Source organism: Scyliorhinus canicula, chromosome 3 (assembly GCF_902713615.1).
Source record: "Scyliorhinus canicula chromosome 3, sScyCan1.1, whole genome shotgun sequence".
Lineage (NCBI taxonomy): Eukaryota > Metazoa > Chordata > Chondrichthyes > Carcharhiniformes > Scyliorhinidae > Scyliorhinus > Scyliorhinus canicula.
In genome coordinates this window covers 243,474,305-243,497,830 of record NC_052148.1, presented here as the reverse complement: position 1 = coordinate 243,497,830, position 23,526 = coordinate 243,474,305, and the positions used below count along the sequence as shown (strand labels likewise).

At 49.0% G+C, this 23,526-nt stretch overlaps 1 long non-coding RNA gene across 1 annotated transcript; it reads right to left on the bottom strand.

Moving 5' to 3' along the window:
* Nucleotides 1-4,826: 4,826 nt before the first annotated feature.
* Nucleotides 4,827-22,948, bottom strand: LOC119963415. Its single transcript, XR_005460096.1, has 3 exons — nt 22,630-22,948; nt 9,437-9,541; nt 4,827-4,880 (listed from the first exon to the last, which is right to left on the bottom strand). It is a non-coding gene; the product is annotated as an uncharacterized LOC119963415 (long non-coding RNA).
* Between the last annotated feature and the right edge of the window lie 578 nt (nt 22,949-23,526).

Genomic DNA, 23,526 nt, shown 5'->3' with positions numbered 1-23,526 from the left:
TCTAAAAACTCTAAATCGATCCTTTGGTAATTTAAAACTAATAACTGCTCTCAGTAGTGACTTTAACCTGATGTGCTTCTGTTAAAGGTTTTGTTTTTAAGTCTTCTGGATGTTAAATGGACAGCTTACGGATTACTTAGTGTTGTAGTCTTTGGGGGTTGTATTTGAATTAATGGTTGCTGAGATGTTCACTGTAGGTTTTAAAAAGGTTAACTTAAGTTCATAGAATAAACATTCTTTGGCTTTAAAAAATACTTTTCCATTTCTGCTGCACCACGCCTGTAGAGTGGGCCATGTGCTCCCCATACCACAATCTATTAAAGGTTGTATGTCAGGTGAACTCCATGATACACTTTGGGGTTCTCTAAACACTGGCCCATAACAGTGGCAATAGAAAATATGTTGAACATTCAGAGAGACTCATAGATACATCAATCAGAGGTGTCAGAGACCCTCAACAGAGTGGCATAAGAGACGGAGGAATCCTTCCACATGCTCGCTGGTCACCCACAGTTCAGATTTTCATTCCGGAAGGGGGTTCTGGGCTGAATTAGAAATGAGGTCTCTGTGCCTGGAATGAGTCTGAAGGCTACTGGGTGTGCAGATAGGCTGGGCCGAAGGTCTGTCTCTGTTCTCCGGCACTTTGATAAATTAAATATTTTAAAAGATTGAAAAAGAAGCAGCCCCCCAACCTTCACCTGTGCACCCCATCACACACACCCACTGCCCATCCATGACAATCTATGCCAGCACATGACCCCTAACCACTCCCCAATGTCCTTCACAAAACCAATGCCAACTCATATGCCTCTACCCACTACATGGCCCTGAACATACACTATGCCTTCATTTCTCTTTTTGTAATCTGTATGCCAACTTAGTGCCAATGCTTGCCAACCAGGCCCCACCCACCACCCTTTGCGTTTAGTCCCTCCATGCCAACTCACTCACTATCCTTTGTCAGTTTTGATAGCTCTTTGGCAGTTTTGACAGTTATTTGACTGCTTTGATAGTTCCAATAAGCTTATGTACTTAATATGCACAATTATGTTTAGTTTCAAAAATCCAAAATGGTGCCCTCAAACGCGGCCTCACCTATTCCAAAAGGTGCCTTACCTCTCCCAAATATGTCCCAAGGCCATGTCCAAAGAGATTCCTCACCCTTCTGCCGGGGTGCTCTGGCTATCCAAACGAATCCACCAAGTTCTGACCAGCTCTTACCTGGTATAATCTGCACAGTTCAGGTGTCACAATAATGGCCTGCCAAAATTCCCTACTTCAGTGGACGAAGTTGGTGATTTAAGATGCCAGCTGCCTCCTTAGTCCTTGCATGCATGAACCCCAGCCAGACTACAGCCTGCGAAAATAGGAAATTCCGGAGCCAGACTTGGGGGTTTCCGGGCTTGTCTGCCATTTTCACCACGATGTAGAGGCCCTCCATTGTGGCAAAAATCTGGGCCTGTGATATTGTTTATATTGAGCTCTAATGCTGTAATAATTGTCTAGTTAGATGCATTTAAATGATTTTTATGGAATAAAATGTTGAAAAAACACTGCCAATAACATATAATAAGCAATCAAATCCTTTCAAAGAAAACTTTAAGAATAATGTATTGATTAGTCCCTATTTGAAAGCTAGGAGAAAATGTGAGGTAGGCGTATTAGCAGAATTCACAGATGGAGTGGAATTCCTGTACCACAAAGAAACCACTTAAAATGCTGCTGTGGATGATTTTAGAATGTCTGCAGGAGGGACTTCATTGTGTAAGCTATAATGGTAAAATTTGACTGACAGCTACAGCACTTTGTAATGAATATATATGAATGCCATTTCTAACACGCTCTGTTATTTGTGATTCAGAACTGCATCTCCATTTATTCCTCACCCTATTTCTCTCTCTAGTTGTAAGACAGGTGACAGGATATGTAGTAAGTCTTTAATAATGAGGTTGCTGCTGGTGTCACTGTGTACGGAATGCACATGTATTTGATTTAAACCTTGCAGAGGGGAGCCCACTAAAATGGGTTTTGCCTCGGCTTTGTGAAGAGTCTTTCTAGGCTGAATGTTGATGCTGGCTTTTTTCTGTGCCTTAGCAACCTGTTTTTCTTTTATTCAACCATTCGCAGCACTTCACTGAACCTTGTGATGAAAAGGTGGACTAGCTGTGCCCTGCGAGAGTCAGGCAGCGAAGACACAGAAACCTGTTACATGGTAATATTTCAAACACATATAGCGTACTCTTTCAAACTGGATTCGTTGGACCCAAGGGGTTCTGCAAGAGGCAATATTTACAGTCGTGAATTCTGAGCATGTTGCTATAATGTTACCACAGTTTAATGGAACCAAACTCAGTTCAATTTGCAGATACATTGTCAGCGACTAGTACTGGCAATTAGCGGTGCAATAAAATGTAGAAAGAAAGCAATTTAAGCCATTTACAATTCTCTGCATGCTGTATTAAACTGGACATGGATCATGTTTGGAACTAAAGGCTTCATTGAACTTACGAGGTCAGACAATTATGTGTTTTGAAACAAATAGATAGAGATGTTACTGATATCTTATGCTGGTTTTCTTCAGCAATCTTAATATCGTGCAAACATTTCTGTGGAATAATGTATCCTGCTATTTTGAATCATTAATAGCTCAATGTGTTTGAACTATGTTTCCCTTCAATTTTAGCCATCAACACATACAAAGTTAGGTTAGGAATGTATACAAATTGCCAAATGTGATCGGAAACAGATCTTCAAATTTTTGCAATGACTATTAAAATCATCATCTGCCTCAATATAAGATTCTGAAAGCTGACAGAATTTAACTCTGTCCAGAGTCTCCAGTCTTGGAAAACAATCCATTAGATTTCCAGCCTGCAGCATTCGATAGACAGTAGATATATTTAGGATGTGCATGGTTTCAGCCTACCATGAGAGTGCCTGAAATAAACCAGTAAATACTTTGGGAACCCACAGTCCCAAAGGATCCATAAGAATCAGCCATTGCCAATCTAGGGCCCCCTTTTGTTATTTATCCTGTTTGGCACTAGACGCCTGCCAGCTAATTAAATTGGGTCAATAATATCCCAGTTGAGTAGCACGTTGATTTTAAAATTCTCATCCCTTGATTTCACATCCTTCCACGGCTTCTTCTCTCCTCCAGTCCTACAAACCTCTGAGAAATTGATCGAATTTAACCCTGAAAAATGTGATGTACCATCAATTGAAAGCGAGACGAGTTGCTGGACAAAAGTATGGCTTTAATCAGCTAGATGTTAGCCCTGCGGTCGATTACAGTATAAGGACGACCGCCGGGACTACTGGGTATTTATACCTCGCCCTGGAGGCGGGGTTAACTCAGCCTCTCGACCAATCGGGAAGCCTTCACATGACTGGTCTCAACCAACCAGTCGAGAGGCACATGACCGACCAGGGCCAATGGTAAGCCGGTGTTCTGCACCAATGGCAGGCAGCTATGCTAATCATACCATCACAAAGTGTGAGGTGATACACTTTGGAAGGAGTAATATGACAAGGAAGTATTCAATGAATAGTACGATACTGGGAATTTCCGAGGAACAAAGGGACCTTGGCATGGTTGTCCATAGATCTCTGAAGGCAGAAGTGCAGGTTATTAGGGTGGTGAAAAAGACACGTGCCTTTATCAATCGAGGCATAGATTACAAAAGCAGGGAGGTCATGTTGGAGTTGTAAAGAACTTTGGTGAGGCCACAGCTGGAGTACTATGTGCAATTCTGGTCGCCACATTATAGGAAGGATGTGATTGCACTGAATGGGGTGCAGAGGCGATTAGCCAGGATGTTGCCTGGGATGGGACATTTAACTTATGAAGAGACGTTGGACAGACTTTGTTTGTTTTGGATGGAGCAGAGAAGACTGAGTGGCAACCTGATCAAGGTGTACAGGGTAATGAGGGGCAGCGCCGGCCCTAGGGTTGCTGGCGCCCCGGGCAAGCTGAACTTCGACGCCCTTCGGGGGGGGGGGGCCGGGGGGTAGGGGGGCGGGGCCGGGGGGGGTGGAGGGGCGGGGCCGGGGGTAGGGGTGCGGGGCCGGGGGTAGGGGTGCGGGGCCGGGGGGCTGAGGGGGGGCGGGGCCGAGGGGGGAGGGGCCGAGGGGGGGGGCCAGGGGGTGAGGGGGGCGGGGCCGGGGGGCCGAGCCCGAGGCGGGGGGGGGGCCGAGCCCGAGGCGGGGGGGGGGGCCGAGCCCGAGGCGGGGGGGGGGGCGGCGGGCCCGAGGCGGGGGGGGGGCGGAGGCGGGGTGGGCGGGCCCGAGGCAGGGTGGGCGGGCCCGAGGCGGGCCCGAGGCGAGCCCGAGGCGGGCCCGAGGCGAGGGGGGCGGGCCTGAGGCGCGGGGGAGGGGCCGAGGGGGGGACGGAGGGGGCCGCCCTGGGGGAGGGCGGCCAACGCGCATGCGCATTTGGCACCGGCCCAACTGCGCATGCGCGGGACCCGAGTCTGGCGGCCCCTAGCACATGGCGCCCCGGGCGACTGCCCGAGTTGCCGGTGCCTTGGGCCGGCCCTGATGAGGGGCATGGACAGGGTGGGTAGGGAGCAGCTGTTCCCCTTCGGCGAAAGGTCAGTTATGAGGGAACGAAGTTCAAGTTCATGGCAGGAGGGTTTAGATGGGATTGAAGGAAAAGATTCTTTACCCAGAGGGTGGTGACAGTCTGGAATGCACTGAGGGTGGTAGACGCGGATTGCCTCACATCCTTTCAAAAGTACCTGGATGAGCACTTGGCATGTCACAACATTCAAGGCTTTGGGCCAAGTGCTGGCAAGTGGAATTAGGTAGGCAGGTCAGGTGCTTTTCATGCGTCGATGCAGACTCGATGGGCCAAAGGGCCTCTTCTGTGCTGTATTATTCTGTGAAAAGATAGTCCTGATAGATTTAAAAGTGATAACTTGGTAAAGTTTGAAGCTGAAAAATGGGTTTATCATAACACATCAGCATTTTTGATCAGTGTCAACCCACTAGCTGTGAATGACTAGAAATGGTTGAAAATGACTTTTTGAAAATATATTTAATGATTTAAACAAAGAACCAAAAAAAAGGACAGCGCAGCAACAGGCCCTTCGGCCCTCCAAGCCTGTGCCGATCATGATGCCCTAATTAAAATCAAAAACCTTCTGCCTTTCTTCGGCCATATCCCTCTTTTTCCTCCCTATTCATGAATCCATCCAGATACCTCATAAATGTTGTAAATGTGCCTGCTTCCACCACATTCTTTGGCAGCGCATTCCAGGCACTCAGCACTCTCTGCGAGAAAAACGTACCCCGCGCATCTCCCTGAAACTTTCCCTCTCTCACCTTGATCCTGTGCCCCTTTGTAATGCCACTTCCACCCTTGAAAAAAGCCTCTGATTGTTCACCCTGTCTATGCCTCTCATAATTTTGTAAACCTCTATCAGGTCTTCCCTGAACCTCCATCTTTCCAGTGAAAACAATCCTAAATTATTCAACCTCTCCTCTTAGCCAACACCCTCAAGGCCAGGCAAGACCATAATACCATAAGACATAGGAGCAGAATTAGGCTCTCGGCCCATCGAGTCTGCTCCGCCATTCAATCATGGCTGATTATTTTCTCATCCCCATTCTCCTGCCTTCTCCTAATAACCCCTGATCGTGGTGAACCTTCTTTGCACTCTCTCCAAAGATTCCACATCCTTCTGATAATGTGGTGATGAGAACTGCACGCAATACTCCAAACGCGGCCTAGCTAAGGTTTTATATAGCTGCAACATGATTTCCCAACTCTCGTTCTCAATGCCACGGCTGATGAATGCCATATGCCTTCTTAGTTATTATGGGACATAGTGGGTGGTTTCTTCATGAATTTTTAAAAATTGTGTTCAAAACCTTGTAAAATATGCCATACATAATGACAGATGATGCTGGAAAAACGCAGCAGATCAGTCAGCAGCTGTGGAAAGAAGGACGGAGTGAACATTTCAATTTGATGATCTTTCATCAGGGAAGAGTTAGAGATGGCATAGGTATGGAGCAATGGGTGGATGGGGCAAGGACAAAAGGAAGGTCGGTGATAGGATGGAAGACAGGGGAGTTTGATGACAGAAGATTTATCCTTCCAGGGCTAAAGATTATGGAGATGGGGCAGGAAAAGGAAGTAAACAATAACAGATGTGCCTGGAACAGGTGTGATCATAAAAGTGAGAGGAATCCCGAAACATGGAAAGAAAAATAAACAAAATTTGGCAACAGTGTTGATGGTCTGAAATTGTTAAACTCAATTTAAGGTCCAGGTGCATAACTGAAAGATGAGGGGCGGGAATCTCTGACCCCCCGCCTGGTCGGAGAATCGCTGGGGGGCGGCGTGAATCCTGCCCCGCCGCCCTGACACCGGCTGCCAAATTCCCCGGTGCTGGGGTTTTTGGCAGGGTCGGGAATTGCACCGGTCGGTGGCGGCTGGCAACGCCCCCGGCGATTTTCCGGCCCGCGATGGGCCGAGCGACCGGCCGGTTCCGCCAGCGTAAATTAGACCAGGTCCTTACCGGCAGGACCTGGCTCTGCAGGCGGCCTGCGGGATCCTCGGGGATTCGCGGGGGGATCTGGCCCCGGGGGGTGCCCCCATGGTGGCCTTGCCCGCGATTGGGGCCCACCGATCCGCGGGCAGGCCTGTGCCATAGGGGCACTCTTTCCCTTTGCACCGACCACTGTAATGTTCCGCCATGGCCAGTGCGGAGGCGAATCCCCCCTGCGCATGCGCTGGGATCACGGCAGCACACGCTGGCTCTCCTGCTCATGCACCAACTCGCGCCGGCTAGCGGAGGCCCTTCGCCGCCGGTTGGCGTGGCGCAAAACACTCCAGCACTGGCCTAGCCCCTGAAGGTGCGGAGAATCCCGCCTGAGGTTTTCCCTCAAGCTTATTTCGAGCTTCACTGGAACAATGCAACAGGCCAAGGGCAGAGATATCAGCGTGAGAGTAAAACTGGTGATAGGTCACCAACCTGAAAGTTGACTCTGTGTCTCTCTTCACAGATGCTGCCTGACCTGAGTATTTCCAGCGTTTTCTGTTTTATTGCAGAATCTCAGCATCCACAGTATCCTGCTTTTAAAATGTGTCTACTGACGATTTTGCTCCCCAAAGTTCTAGCTTATTTTTTTGGCATTTCCTTAAAGCAATGCTAACGAGCACAATTATTGTGAGAAATGCCAATGCCAATTAATTCACTCTGGGGCTGCTGACAGCTTTGTGAGTGTGCCTGCTTTCAGTGCAATGTGTTTTAAACTAGTGGAAAAATTGTGAAACCCAAATTGCTTTCAACAGAATTTACACTTAAAATTCTCTAAACAAATTTAGTTATGCTAGTTTAGCCTAAAGTGCAACAATAGTCGGTTGGCTGGCTCATTTGGCTAGACGGTAAGCGTGTGGTGTAAAATTATACCAATGATGCAGCTTCAATCACTGTTCTGACTCTAGCAGTTTATGGAGGCTGCCTCCTTACTTTGCCCCATGCTTGAGAAAAATGCCGAGGGTACTTTGTGAACATTGGCTACGATTCACTCTGAAAAAAATGCTCTGTTCTAATACCCAAATATAATCTTTGGTTTTGTGCAAATTAGACTGTAACACCTGACTTTGTGTTTTATTGTACTGCTGAAATTAATTCCCATGGCAAGTATTGCATTGTTAATCTCTAATCCTTTGGAGAATATTTGACATGTGGTGAAAATAACAGCTATTGGTCATGTTGCCTTATAGGGAATGACGAAAACCAGAAGTCAAAAGGTACATGCAGGGAAAATGTACAATAGTTTTGTAGAAGTATATTTATTTGCTTGGCAAATGATGCTAGTTCTTGGAAATGTGCCAAATCTCAGGGTGGAACGTGCCCTCTCCCATGGTGAGTTTGGTGGCAAAGAGAATTTAGTCAGTCGAGAGGGTGGCAGATGGAGGCCCTGCTGCCTTCCCACTTCGATTAAGGCCCATGGACTGCCTTCCTCCCACCACCGATTGAGGCCCTCACGTGGACAATTAATGCCCACTTAAATACCTCATCCCATCTCTGCTGGCATCCCTAAAAGAGGTGATGTGAAAGTCTCACCCACTCTCCAGCTGACAGCCAAGATCCCCATTGCCCCCACAAGATTCAACTTTTGGTATCAAACACTGCCAGGGCCGGTTTCACATACGGTAGTGATGGCAAGGGAGATGCACGTATTGATGCGATAACGAGGCTCAAACACCACCAATACTCAAATTTCATATTTGGCTCAATTGTGGTTTATGCAAAACCTAGCCAAACATAGTCTTATCTAGGGGCTGAACGGAAATGTACACTATACATTTAAATAGAAATTAACTCTCAGATAATAGTGAAGTTCGATCACAACAATGAAGTAAGCACAATGTGGAGCTTACGTCAATGGTAAGATTTTGGCATTTTTATGTGCGTCTTGTTGTTTCTTCAGCTTACAATTTTTTGGAGCAGATTTGCATGTCACCACAGGGAGATCTTTAATGCCCAGTATGTCTGGGTAGGTTAAGCAGGCTTAAATACTTTTAGGATCTCATGAAAATCCATTTACCTTCTGTCATTGAGCATCTAGTATTCATTGTGAATGAGTTCTACCACTTTCTTAAGTCCATATGACAGAGACAGAAGAAGATGGGTTTATATATTTTTACGTATGACTGAGACAAAAGGGGAGATGCTAGAAAGGTCAGGCTTGTAATAAAAGTATCTTAACATTGAGTGTTCAAACCCATGAAGAGGATAGAGCTGAAGTGCAAATTTTCAAACCACATAGATAATGACAAATGTACTTGTCAAGTCATGCACATCTTGTATGAGACACACATTTTGTTCCTGAGAACTAATGCATTTTCTTTACGAGTTCAGCAAATAGAAATTGGATTGATCGACAGAAGGTCAGAGGCTGTCACATGCATTTTTAAACAACATCACACCTGGTTATACAGTTAAAGTGGCCCCTTCATCCATCCATAGTTAAGGTTATGTAATCGGTAAGAAATGTACATATGAGGATTTGCAAACAATACTGACTCAATTCAGGCCTTCTGAAATTGCAAAGGAAAATCGAGAAGAAAATTACAATCAATCAGTTGAACCCTTACTTGGAATCAGTGGATGTTTTTAGGTGATATTAATGCATTATATAGGAGGCCTTGTATTGCAGTGGTAGCAACTCCACTGTTGGCCCAGAAACTCTGGGTTTGAGTCTAACATCAGGACTTGTTGGCCATGGGAGGAGTATTTAATGTAGTTTCAAAAGGCGGATAATCAACCCGGGAACACACACGCACACACACACACACCCCCCCCCCCCCCCCCCCCCAACCCTCAAAGGGTAAAAAAACAGTTTGGATGTGAAGAATTGCTTCAAAAAAGACATACACTGTATCAGCTTACATGCTAAGTCTTGCAAAATGACTTACGTCTTCCTGAGTGTAATAATTAAACCAGCCACAATCTACTGTTATGCTTGAGTACAACTGTTCGGAGGGATTGAATTCAAGTTTTCCATTATCCCTCGGCCCCATCTGTAAGAACACAGTAAGAACAGCACAATCAGTGAGCAACAATAATTCAACAATTAAGCATTATTTTGTTCAACAATTAAAAATGTTATAAACAGATTTAGGAGAAAATATGATTTGAATCCAAAGGAACATTCAATTAGTAGCGATTAATCAATGTAGCAGCATTCTCTATCGTATTCCATTGTTTGAAGATATAGTATAGACTGATTGATTAATGATATTGGCTGTTATGAAGGTGAAACTCAGCTTAGGCACTAGTTTCAATTCTCAGAAGACAACAGACTACATGATCCCTGCAGCCCATTTTCTTTTCAAAATACAAGTGCAGCATGTTAAATTTCTATTCTTCTGCTTGTCATATACAAAGCACAGTGGTGGCCTATTCAAGCACATCTAGTGTAGACAAAGAGCTCAGCAGTAGATTCAACTGCAAGGAAACCGTAGGTCATTGGATATGTCGTGGAGCATTCAACAATTTCATTGAACCGTTTTAACTCTTGCTTATGTCATTGCAACTGAAACTCATGAGCTTTCTGACCGAAACCTCTGAAATATCTAGCAATTAAGAAGCTATTTAGTGGGAAGAGCTTACCACAAAGCTCTTCCCACTAAATAGCTTCTTAATTGCTAGATATTTCAGAGACCGCAGTGCGGTCTTACAGGGCTTGAGTTCTGGTCATAAACCAGTTGATTGCCTCCATTTTGTGGCTGGTCACTTTGAAACCTACCCCCCCCCCCCCCGACTTTGTCACAAAAGATGGGCGGTGGGCAAAGGGCCTGTTCTGCCCACCCAGTGGCCAACTGAGCAGTTGGTGTAATTTCTGAAAGCTAAGTTCAGCCAGCAGAGGAAGGAGGCCCTGGAGGACCCGGCCAAGGTGGTGGAGCCGGTTAAAGCAGGTATTGAAGGAGTGGAGCAGAGGCTGGAGTCCCAGGGCCAGGCGATCAAGAAAGTGAAGGAGGCGGTGGGGGAGCATGAGGAGCAGTTGGCATAGTTGGTGGCCGAGGTGGGAGTGATGCTGGAGACCCAAAAGAGGCTGAAGGAGAAAGAGGAGGATCTGGAGAACCGCTCCAGAAGGCAAACCTTGAGGATCGTGGGGCTGTCCAAAGGAATCGAAGGTGTGGAGGCCGCCACGTATGTGGCCAAAATGTGAGAGCAGTTGATGGGGGACGGGGCCTTTGACCGATCCCTAGAGGACGACCGAGTGCACAGGGCGCTGATGTGGGGGCTGCACATGAGTGAGCTGCCAAGGGCAATGGTGGTGCGGTTGCACCGCTTTCTGGATAAAGAGACGATTCTTTGGTCGGCGAGGCAGATGAGGAAGTGCAACTGGGAAGGGAACGAGCTGCAGGTGTATCAAGACCTGGGCACAGAACTGGTGAAGGGGAGAGCCGGGTTTAATCGGGTCATGGCTGCCCTCTTCAAGACGTGGGTGAACTTCGGGGTCCTGTACCCGGCCAGCCTCTGGTTGACATTCCAGAATCATGAATATTATTTTGGTACACCAGAGGAGGTGATGGAGTTTCTGAGAGACAATGGACTGGCAGGAGAAGGAGGACATTGAACTTTGGAGGAGTTTGTGAGGAGTTTTCTTTGTTCTCAGGAAACTATTCCCCTTGGAATGTTCCTTTGGTTTTGATGGCGGGGTGTTTGGAGGGCAGATCCCTCCATGGGGGAATATCATGGTTGAGTCCACCTTTCCTGGGGTTTTTTGGGGGTGCGTGGAAGGGGGAATGGGAATTGGGGGGAAGAGGGTTTGGAGGCCATGGCCGGGGGTCACCATGCTATTTTCACAGTAACTTCATTGTAATGTAAGCCTACGTGTGACACTAATAAAGATTATTATTATTAGCTGGGCGGGCTAGTTAACAGGACTGCAGTGGGGGGTTGTCAGGAGGTAGGGTGGGGGAGGGGAATGAGGTTGTTTTGTTTGGGAGAGTAGGGGGGGGGGAGTGATGGTGGACATCTGAGGGTGGGCTGGGAGGGTCACGTGGCATAAGCCGGAGGCTGGCCCAAAAAGGGATTGGCAGGGGAGGGAGGGCGGGGACTCCCCCAACCAGGCTGGTCACGTGGAACATGAGGCGGTTGAATGTGCCGGCAAAGCGTGTGTTTGCGCACCTAAGGAGGCTGAAGGTGGATGTGGCCTTTTTACAAGAGACGTATTTCAAGATAGGGGATCAGACGAGGTTGAGGAAAGGATGGTTGGGGCTGGTATTCCATTCAAGATTGGACATGAAGTTGAGGGGGGTGTCGTTGCTGGTGAATAAACGAGTGGCGTTCGAGGTGGGGAACATTTGTGGCAAATCTGGGGGGGGGGTGGTTTGTGATGGTGTGTGGGAAGCTGGAGGGGATGCTGGTGGACCTGGTAAATGTTTATGCCTTAATTTGGGATGATATAGATTTCATAAGGCAGGTTCTGGGGAAGATCCCTGCCCTGGACTCACACTGGGGGGGTGGAGCTTTAATATGGTTATAGAGCCAAGCTTGGACCAGTCGAGCCCGAGGTCGGAGAAGGTGTCGGCAGTGGCGAAGGTACTGAAGGGGTTTATATAGTGTGTGGGGAGGTGGACCCGTGGAGATTTGGTAGGCAGAGGGTGAAGGAATTTTCACATTTCTCCCATGTGCCCCAGGTGTACTCCCGGATTTACTTTTTTGTGGTGGACAGGACGTTGCTGGCAAGGGTGATCGACTCGAAGTATTTGCCGATTGTGGTTTCCGACCATGCATTGCACTGGGTGGATTTGCGAGTGGACCGGTGGTGGTGGGGGAGGGGTGGAAGACCGGTGTGGGAGACCCAGCGCCTGCAGTGGAAGCTGGATGTGGAGTGGTTGGCACATGAGGAGATGTGCGGATTGGAGTCCACAGGCAGTGCGCGGGCGGTGGGGCAACTGTGGCGGGACAGAACGTGAGTACGGTGAGAGGGCGAGTAGAATGCTGGGCCACCAGCTGAGGAAGCAGGAGGTGGCAAGGGAGATGGGCAACGTAGAGTTTGAGACGGGAAGGGTGGTGTTGGACCCAGGGGTTGAGGCTTTTTATAGGATATTGTGTGGGTCGGAGCCCCCAGCAAGGTGGTGGGGTGGGGGGGGGGGGGGGGGGGGATTGTGGCGGTTCCTGGGTGCAAGAGGAGCTGGTGCAGGGATTGGGAGCCTCGATTGGGGTGAGGGTGGTGATGGAGACTATGGGGGCGATGCAGGCGGGAAGGCCCTGGGCCTGGATGGGTTCTTGGTGGAGTTTTATCCAAGGTTTGGGGGGGGGGGGACGTGGGGCCACTGCTGGTGAGGACATACAATGAGGCTAGGGAGAATGGGGAACTCCCCCCTACATTATCGCAGGCTTCCATCTCTCTTATATTGTAAAAGGACAAGGATCCGGAGCAGTGTGGGTCGCACCATCCAATATCGCTATTGAATGTGGACGGCAAGTTGCTGCCGAAGGTGTTGGCTTCGCGAATTGAGAATTGCATCCAGGAGGTGATAGGTGTGGACCAAATGGAGTTTGTGAAAGGGAGACAATTGTCGCCAAATGCGAGGAGGCTGCTTAATGTGATTATGATGCCTGCGGAGGGGCAGGAGATGGAGGTGGTAGTGGCAATGGAGTTGGAGAAAGCATTTGACCGGGTGGAGTGGGAATATCTGTGGGAAGTGCTGGGGCAGTTTGGGTTTGGGCAAGGGTTTGTGGACTGGGTCTGGTTGCTGTACAAGGCACCACTCGCAGGTCTGCGGACGAACCGGATGAGTCAGGGATATTCCGGGGTGCATTGCAGGATGAGGCAGGGGTGCCCGCTATTTGCCTTGGCTATAGATGGGGCTTCGAGCATCAAGGGACTGGAGAGGGATTGTGAAGGGGCATCGTGCTGCACGCAGATGACCTGTTTTATATATTTTGAACCCACTGAGGGGCATTGGGGGCATTATGGGAATTTTGGAGGACTTGACAAGTTAAACATGGGAAAGAGTGAGGTCTGCCCGATTGAGACCAGGGGGCAGGAGAGGAGGTTAGGGGAGTTGAGATAGTGGGGGGAAGTTTTAGATACCTGGGCATTCAGATGACATGGGGCTAGGCGCAGATGCACAAGTTAAATTAGACTCGTTTGGTGGAACAGATGAAGGAGGACTTCAAGAGGTGGAATGTGCTGCCACATATTGGCAGGACGGGTGCAGACAGTTAAGATGACGGTTCTGCCAAGGTTCCTGTTCGTATTTCAGATCCTCCCGATCTTTGTCCTCAATTCGTTCTTTAAAAGGGTAAACGGACTGATATCTGGCTTTGTCCGGATGGGGAAGACCCTGCGGGTCAAATGGGCCTTTTTGGAGCAGGGGCGAGGGGGGTGCGGTGTTGGTGTTGCTGAATATAATGAACTACTACTGGGCTGTGAACATTGCCATGGTTAGGAACTGGGTAGTGGGGGAGGGATCGGCATGGTAGTGGGTGAAGGCGGCTTCTTGCAGGGAACGAGCTTAAGGGCATTGGTAATGGCGCCTCTGCCGTTCTCGCCAGCTAGGCACTCCGTGAGCCCAGAGTTGGTATCGGCCTTGAGGGTGTGGGGCAGTGGAGGCAGCATTTGGGACTGGAGGATGCCTCGGTGTGGGCACCAATCTGTGACTATTATTGGTTTGTACCGGGGGAGTTAGAAGCGAGGTTTCGGTGGTGGCGGCAGGCAGGGATTGAGCGATTTGCCAACCTGTTTGTAGGGGGCAGTTTGTAGAAGGACCTGGAGGAAGAATACAAGCTGCCCATGGGGAACAGTTTCAGGTACCTGCAGGTTGAGGATTTTGTGAAGAGAGAGGTGCGGTCTTTTTCTGGGGTTGCAAGATAAGGTGCTGTCGAAGGAGGAGATAGGAAAGCGGAAGGTGTCCAAGGTCTACAAGGAGCTGATGGATTGGGACGGGGCCCCAGTGGGGGATATAAAGCGGAAGTGGGAGAAGGAGCTCAGAGGGGAGGTGGAGGCTGGGACGTGGGCTGAGGCCCTACGGAGGGTGAATGCATCCTTATCGTGTGCGAGGCTAAGCCTCATTCAGTTTAAAATAATTCACAGGGCACATATGATGGTTGCATGGATGAGGGGATGTAGAGTAGGTGTGGGCGGTACGCAGGGAAGCCCACGAATATCACAACCACATGTTCCGGGCATGTCCAGACCTGCTGAGATTTTCCAGCATTTTTTCTTTCGTACTGCTGTACTAGCACTTCAATGGCTTTATGTATGCCTGGTCACCAGACATAACATCCACGCCAACATCTTCATTTTTGTTGCTTTGGGGTGGTATATTGTTGAATGAGGCCATTCAGCTCATTAAGTCTGCACTGACCCTCTGAAAGAGCACCCTACCTAGGTCCACTCCTCTGTCCTATCCCCATAACCCCATAATCTTCGGACACTTAGGGGCAATTTAGCAAGATCAATCCACATCCTTGGACTATGGGAGGAAACCGGAGCACCCATAGGAAGCCCACCTAGACACGAGAAGAACATACAAACTCTACACAGTCACCCAAGGCCGGAATCAAACCTGGGTCGCTGGCGCTGTGAGGCAACAGTGCTAATTACCGTGCCACCGTGCCACTCTGCAGGACAACCACCTGTGATCCCCACAGAATCACGCCATCTTCACATGTCAACTCATCCTGATGAGTGAAGTAAGGCCTCAGCTGTCGGACTTCTCATAACACCGGCCAGTCTGTCTCAATTGTTTAACCCTTGAAAGAATAGGGTCTCGGGTCCAGTTGCAGATGTGCCCCACGGACATTGACAGTGTCCAGGAAGTTTAAAGCTATAACGATCTCCTGGGGTACTGGTGGCGGAATGCTTTTGGGTAGGAACAAGTGACTTAATGATCCGCATTAGCAATTTGCGTCCCAGGCAGGTCCTGAAAAGTATAGTTGTAGACCGTCAACAACAAAGCCCAACACTGTACTCTCTCCATGCCTATGGGTGGTATGGGCTTATCTTCCCTTAACAGGCCCAGTAATGTCTTGTGGTCAGTCCTACAACGAATCGTACATGTGCTGGCGGAATTTCTTCACACTGAATCAAGCCCTCCTTCTCATCTTGGCGTAGATTCATTCTGCTTCAGAAAGGGTCCTTGAGGCAAAGGCGATGGAGCATTCTGAACCATCTCCCATTTTGTGGGATAAAACTGCCCCTATCAAATGGGCGGCACGATTGCACAGTGGTTATCAGTGCTGCTTTGCAGTGCCAGGGTCCCAGGTTCGATTCCTGGCTTGGGTCATTGTCTGCGCGGAGTCTGCACTTTCACCCCGTGTCTGCGTCGGTTTCCTGCAGGCGCTCCGGTTTCCTCCCACAAGTCCCACAAGGCGTGCTGTTAGGTGAAATGGACATTCTGAATTCTCCCTCTGTGTACCCGCACAGGCGTCGGAATGTGGCGACTAGGGAATTTTCACAGTGACTTCATTGCAGTGTTAAAGGAAGCCTACTTGTGACAATAATAAAGATTGTTATTATTGTTGTTGCTATACCATAAAGGGACGCATCACATGTCAGCATGATTGCTTTCCCTGGGTCAAAATCCACCAAGAGGTTTGAAGACTGTAATTCGTGCTTCATGATTCGGAAGGCTTCCTCTTGGGGCTCTCTCATTGCCACCATCGATTCTGCCTCAATAGCTTGTGTATTAATGCCAATGTTGTGGCTAAATTCAAAATAAACCTTCAACAATAATTGACCATACTGAGGAAGGCTTTAAGTTCGCAGACATTTTTGGGTGCAAGGATGTCTCGAATGGCCTTGACCTTTTCTTTCAAGGGGTGCAACCCTGTTGCATCAACGCAAAATCCTAGGTATATCATCTCTGAGGCTTGAAAAGTACATTAGGTGGAACGCTGCCTCAGGAACACTCTTTAATACTTCCTCTAGGCTAGCCATGTGTTTCATGTGAAAACTGAACCAGCTTGATTATACCTAGCTTTTCCAAACTCTTTATCTCTGTTTCAACCTTCTAATGCAATGCATATGGCATTGGCCTGGCTCTGAAGAATTTGAGCGTTGAATCAGGATCGACATATATCTTGGCTTTTGCATCCTTAATCGAGCCCAATTTCAAGTGGAAGATGTCTTCATACCTCCTAAAGACATCTTGAAAGATGCCGTTAGATACTTTGAAGATTTCCAGCCAGTTAAGCCTAATCTTCTGCATGCAGTCTCTTCCCAACACACTAGGCCTCTATCCTTCCATGACAACCAAAGGCAGATTGACCTCCTGCCCTCTCTATGCCACTGTGGTCATGGCTGTTCTGAGAATCTTCAAAATTTCCCCGTTGTGTGTCGAAAGCTTAATCGAGCTTAAAGATTGCGTTCGTGCACAAACATATTGAAAAGTCTGCTTGCCCACTACTGTTACCGAAGCCCCAGTATCGGCTTCCATTTTAAGGGGTTTATCATTTACCCTTAAGACAGCTTATTCAACTGGACTGCATTCAAATGATGCATAGCCGGCTCTTCGCCAGTATGTTCAGCGGCACTGTGGATTGCTGCTGCTGCTGTTGTTTTCCTTTTTGCATTGGTACATTTTGTCTCACTCAGCAACATGCTTGATTGTATCCCCTTTGGATGCACCAGAAGCACAAGAACTCCTAAACATAGCAGTTCTCCTGGAGATGACAGCGCCCCCCCACCAACATCGCAACAATAGCAGTTCACCTCTGATTAGGTAATGCCCCGACTCCTGCCCACTTCTTAGAGTTCCGGTCCTGTTCCGAGTAGCGCGTCTGGTTCTGCACTGTGACTGTTGATCCCGCCGTGGACCTCACGCCCATATCTGGTCAACCTCCCCCTCAGCCACACTTTGAAGCTCAGTGGCACATTTTCCGGCACACTCCGCTGCCTGAGTTCTCTCAATCCCTTTTTCCAATGTAATTGTGGTCTTCGCCAGAAGCTTCTTCTGGATATTAAGGTTATGGATCCTACAAACCAGCCAATCCCGCAACATGTCGCCACGTGTAATCCCGAACCCACAGCGCTCAACAAGCTGGCGAAGCCTGGCTATGGAGTCTGAGACAGACTCTTCATGGTTCCTCACTGCAGAGGTAAACTTATAATGTTGGAGGATAATCAAGGGCCTTGGATGAAATGTTCACTATCTGATCAAAGGTCTTCGAGTTGGGTGCCTCCGGGGATGTGGGGTTCCTAATCAATGATACGTTTCAGGCCCACAAACTGTCAGATGTATCACCTTCTGCTGGTCCTTGTCTGTGATCTTGTTCATGGTAAATTAAAACAGAGCCTTTTGATGTACTGACTCCAATCCTCAACCTCTTGGTCAAATGGGTCCAGTTTCCCAATGATAGGCCTTTCCACTCATAGTTTAAATGATTCTGACTCTGCTGGAGTTTCTCTACTTTCTCACCTGTTTCTTCCTTCCTGCCTCAATTCACAATGTCTACCGGCTGCGAGCAAAAACTTTTACCTCATCGCCAGTGTGGTAGCGCGAGATATACACTGGAGGCTTCCAGTAGTTAACAAAGGATATTGATGAAAGGCAGTTAAGTAACATGCACAGAGCATTATACAACAGGTCTAATCACTTGGTTCCCTGGTCCACACTTCCCAGGGTCCTGCTCCTATGGCCCCGTACAAACTCCCCAGTGGCAGGAATTTGTGCGCTCCTGTACGATTGGCCTCGAGCTGGTCATGTGGTCCATGGAGCCTGAGCCCTTAAAGAGGATGTGCTACCACAATCCTCAACATCATTTTCCAACTTATTCCCGCAGCCTGATTCCCTCAGTGATTAAAAATCTGCCTATATAAGGTACATCCTTAGTCAGCAATGCCCTCCAACTGTTACGTTATTGTCTGTCCTTCCTGAAACAAGTGCTTGATCTTATCCCCATTGTTACTCTGCTCTATAGCTTAGCCATCTCCCTTCAACTTTATGAATTTACCCTTATCTGAATCCCATCTCACCACATAGCACCCTATCTACCACCATAGTTAATTGATTCATCAGGATTCTGGGGCTGGATTCTCCGTTTTTGGGACTATGTCCCCATGCTATCGTGAAAACTGTGGTCTTTTACGCCAGGAAAACTGGCGTCATAATGCCACAGATTCACTGCGTTGCATGGGGCTAGCAGGCAGCTGTCGTGGAACTCACAGCTCCAGCTGCCGATACGGCCCCCCGCACTTCCGGGTCAGAGGCCGTGCATGAGCAGGGCGGCAGTCTTCAGCGGCCACGTGTACTCCATGGCGGACTCAGCCAACAGACGTGGACCCCCAAAATAGTGCCCCGCATCGGCCGCTCACCCGACCCGGTACACCCGCACACATACCCTCAGTCGCGAATGAGGCCCCCCCCCCCCCACCCTCCGATCAGCCCTCCACCTACTGCGTCCGCAGCTGCCACGCGGATATCACGGACAGTGGGACCATGAGTGGTCCACGTCATCGGGAATTCGGCTGCTTGGGGACGGAGAATAGCGGGATGGGCCTCAGGCGCTGGATAACCCCCTCGAGCACACCGCTTTTCGGGGAACGGAGAATCGCGGAACCAGCGCCAGTCCCGATTTCGTATGGGAAACTGGATTCCCCCCCTGTCGCCGAACGTGATTTCGGCGTCAGGGTGCGGAGAATCCAGTCCCTAGTCTCTGCCCCGCTTAAGCAGAGTGTATCCCAATGCAACAGCCCCATACTGGCTCCAGTTCCTCATGAACTAAAACCCTGTCTCCCACTCCACTCTGTCAATCATGCACTTAAACCTCAAATCCCTTTGCCCCTATGTCAATTTGCATGTGGGTCACTTTGTAATCTAGAGTTTATTACTTTTGAGGTTCTGCTTTTTAATTTCTACCCTTACTCTTCAAACTCCCTCAGCAAAAACTCATTCATTGTTCCACCTAAGTCGTTGTTTCTTGTATGGACCAAACAACTGGATTTTCCTCTCCTCTGAGTTCCTCTCCAACTGCAGTGAGATGTCTTTTACCCTGGCATTGGGCAGGCAGCACCCAGTCATGGCTGCACAGAACAGAATCTATCCCCTGATTATACTGTCTCCTACCACATTCCTTTTTGCTTCCCACATCAACGGACTTCTGTACCCGGATGCTGTGGTCAATTTACCCATCCTTGCCTTTGTTCACATCCACGTCAATAGAAAATATCTTGCACCTGTTGAGAAAAGGCTGAGGTTCCCCCATCACTGCATCTCTGATCCCCCATACCTGCCCATATCAGCCAAAACCTCCAGGCCCTAACTACTAAGGGATGTGACTGCCTCTTAGGTTAAAATGTTCTGGTTACTCACCCCCGCCCTGCTCAACCACAATGTCCACATCTCCGACTCCAGCTCAACAACTCTGCGCTAAAATTCGCGACAGCGCTGGCCCCGCACCTGCGGGAGATGTTCACAGACTCGCTAGCTAGGGGCACACTGCCACCCACGTTAGCACAGGCCTCAATCTCGCTGATACCTAAGAAAGACAAAGACCCAACGGAATGTGGGTCATACAGACCCATATCTCTGCTGAACGCAGACGCCAAAATACTGGCCAAAATCCTAGCCAAAAGGCTAGAAGACTGTGTACCTGAGGTGGTCACAGAGGACCAGACGGGCTTCGTCAAAGGTAGACAGCTTACCGCGAACATCAGGCGCCTGCTGAACGTGATAATGACCCCCTCCGGGGAGAGAACACAAGAGGTGATCGTCTCCCTGGACGCAGAAAAGGCCTTCGACAGAGTCGAATGGAAATACCTCATAGAGGTACTGGAGCGGTTCGGGCTTGGAACAGGGTTCACCGCTTGGGTAAAGCTCCTATACAACGCTCCCATGGCGAGTGTACGGACCAACAATACCAACTCCCAATACTTCCAGCTGCACAGGGGCACCAGACAAGGATGCCCACTGTCCCCGCTGCTGTTCACACTAGCAATCGAACCACTAGCAATCGCGCTCAGGGCAGCAAAAAATTGGAGGGGGATCCGAAGGGGAGGTAGAGAGCACAGAGTCTCACTCTATGCGGATGATCTGCTCCTCTATATCTCGGACCCACAAAGCAGCATGGACGGAATCATAGCGCTCCTGAAAGAGTTTGGAGCCTTCTCGGGCTACAAACTCAACATGAGCAAAAGTGAGATCTTCCCAGTACACCCGCAAGGGGGGGGGGGGGGGGGGGGGGGGGGGGGGCAGCACTAAAGGGGCTGCCGTTCAAACAAGCCCGAAATAAATTCTGCTACCTGGGGATCCAAATAGCCCATGACTGGAAAGGGATCCACAAATGGAACCTCACCAGCCTGACGGAGGAAGTTAAAAAGGACCTACAAAGATGGAACACACTCCCGCTCTCCCTCGCGGGGAGAGTCCAGACGATCAAAATGAAAGTACTGCCCAGGTTCCTTTTCCTGTTTAGATCCATTCCGATCTACATCCCCAAGGCCTTTTTCAAAGCGCTGGACAAACATATCATGGCGTTCGTATGGGGGGGTAAAAATGCTAGGATCCCAAAGAAGGTCATACAAAAAACAAAATCCAGGGGGGGGCTAGCCCTCCCGAATCTACAATTCTACCACTGGGCGGCAACAGCCGAGCGAGTAAGGGGATGGATCCAGGAGCCAGAAGCCGAGTGGGTGCGTGCGGAGGAGGCCTCCTGCATGGGAACCTCCCTCCGGGCCCTCGCCACGGCAGCACTCCCATCCCCACCCAAAAAACACTCCACCAGCCCAGTGGTGACAGCCACCCTCCAATCCTGGAACCAACTGCGGCAGCAATTTGGCCTGTACAAAATGTCGGACAAGGCTCCCATCTGCAACAACCATAGGTTCAAACCAGCACTGACCGACGCCACCTTCAAAAGGTGGAGGCAGGACGGGGGGACACTGACAGTCAGGGACCTATACACGGACGACAGGATCGCAACACTGGACGAACTGACAGAGAAATTTCAGCTAGCTGGGGGGAACGAGCTACGGTACCTGCAGCTCAAAAACTTCCTACGAAAGGAGACAAGGACGTACCCACAACCGCCACGACAGACACTATTGGAAGACCTACTGGACGCAAGTATCCTATAAAAGGGAACTGTAGTGACATGTATGACCGACTGGTAGATAGGGACGACACCGTACGGGACGCAACAAGAAGGAAATGGGAGGACGACCTGGGGATGGAGATAGGGTGGGGACTCTGGAGCGAAGCACTGCATAGGGTCAACTCCACCTCCACGTGCGCAAGGCTCAGCCTGACGCAACTAAAAGTGGTACATAGAGCCCACTTAACGAGAAACCGTATGAGTAGGTTCTTCCCGGAGGTGGAGGACAAATGTGAGCGGTGCCAGAGAGGCCCGGCCAACCACGCCCACATGTTCTGGTCTTGCCCCAGACTTGTGGAGTACTGGACAGCCTTCTTCGAGGCTATGTCCAAAGTGGTGGGGGTGAGGGTGGAGCCATGCCCGATAGTGGCGGTCTTCGGGGTTTCAGACCAGCCAGATCTATTCCTGGGGAGGAGGGCGGACGCCCTTGCCTTTGCCTCCCTGATTGCCCGCCGTAGAATCCTGTTTGGCTGGCGGTCAGCAGCACCACCCAGAGCTGCAGACTGGCTGTCCGACCTCTCGGAATCTCTCCAAATGGAGAAAATCAAATTCGCCATCCGAGGGTCGGACGACAGCTTCCACAGAACGTGGGAGCCATTCATGCAACTGTTCCGGGACCTGTTTGTGGCCAACGTACATGAGGAAGAATAGTTGGGTGGCCAAGAACCAGGGGAAAATGGACGGGAATCGGGGGAAGGTAGCCGGGGGGAGGGGGGGGGGGGGGGATACGGGCTCGGTATGGGGGTTTGATGGCAAGCCAAGGCCCAAAACCAAACTATAAATAAATGCCTATGAACATGTGCCTCGGCCATATTGGGGAATGTAAAATATGTATGCTGGCTAAAGGGGGCGGCCACAATTATTGTTATGAAGATGCTTACCTGTAAATATTCATGTTAAATTTTTGTGTTTTCCTTTTTTTTTCTCTCTCTCTAATAACTTGTAATTTGTCATATATAAAATATGAAAACTCAATAAAAAAACATTTATAAAAAAAAAACAACTCTGCGCTGAAGTTCCTGCAATTCCAGCTACTTACTGTAGATATAGTTACCTGGGATCATATTGCAGTCCATAAACTCCCACACGCTTCAGCTGCAGCATATCTTCTGCGCAGTCATCTCTATCTCAGGATTGGGTATTTCTTTCATGTGAAGTCGTCAGAGAACTACAGAATAAATGTTGGTAAGAGTGTTGGTGAAGTCTTGACAAAGTGTCCCAGAAACTTATCTTCAAAACTTCAGCAACAAATGAACAGTAAAACTTATACATCTTTCCGTCGCATTCAAAATCCTCTGCAATCGCTTGTTTACTTCCAATCAGCTGGTCGCTGTTCAGAGAGAGTTTTAGTTCAAGTGCTAGTTACCAAAATGCCATGCAGCCTCTTAAGGCCTTTAAGTGGCAATCAGCCCATTAAGGAGTATCCAGGTGGCTGATCCTCGTGCAGGCTTCAACGACTTTACCAGGATGACGTCTTGCGATAAATGCGGGTCATACTGGATCAGATTAAAAACCATCCGGCCACCTCAGAGGCTCCACAGTGCATTAAATATCCAGAGAAAATCCTGTCCTTCCCCCGACCTCTCGGCATTTAACAAAAGGAGGAAATTTTTAATCACCTTATTAAAGAGGAATTAGATCTCGCCTTAGATTTTAATGGTATCAAGGGGTATGGGGTAAAAGTGGGAATATGGCATTGAGATAGAGGATCAGGCATGATATTGAATGGCTCAAAGGGTCAAATGGCCTACTCCTGCTCCTAGTTTCTATGTTTCTGTGTTTCTGTGTTTTAAGGCTATGCAGGAAGAGCAGGAAGCGACCATGGCAGCTCGGTTAGAGAGCCAACACAGGCAATATGCACTGAACGTCCATTTTCTATGCTGAATGATTCCATGAGTATCACACAGTCCTGCGGACAGTTTGAGAGGGGCTATCTGGTGCCAACACGTTT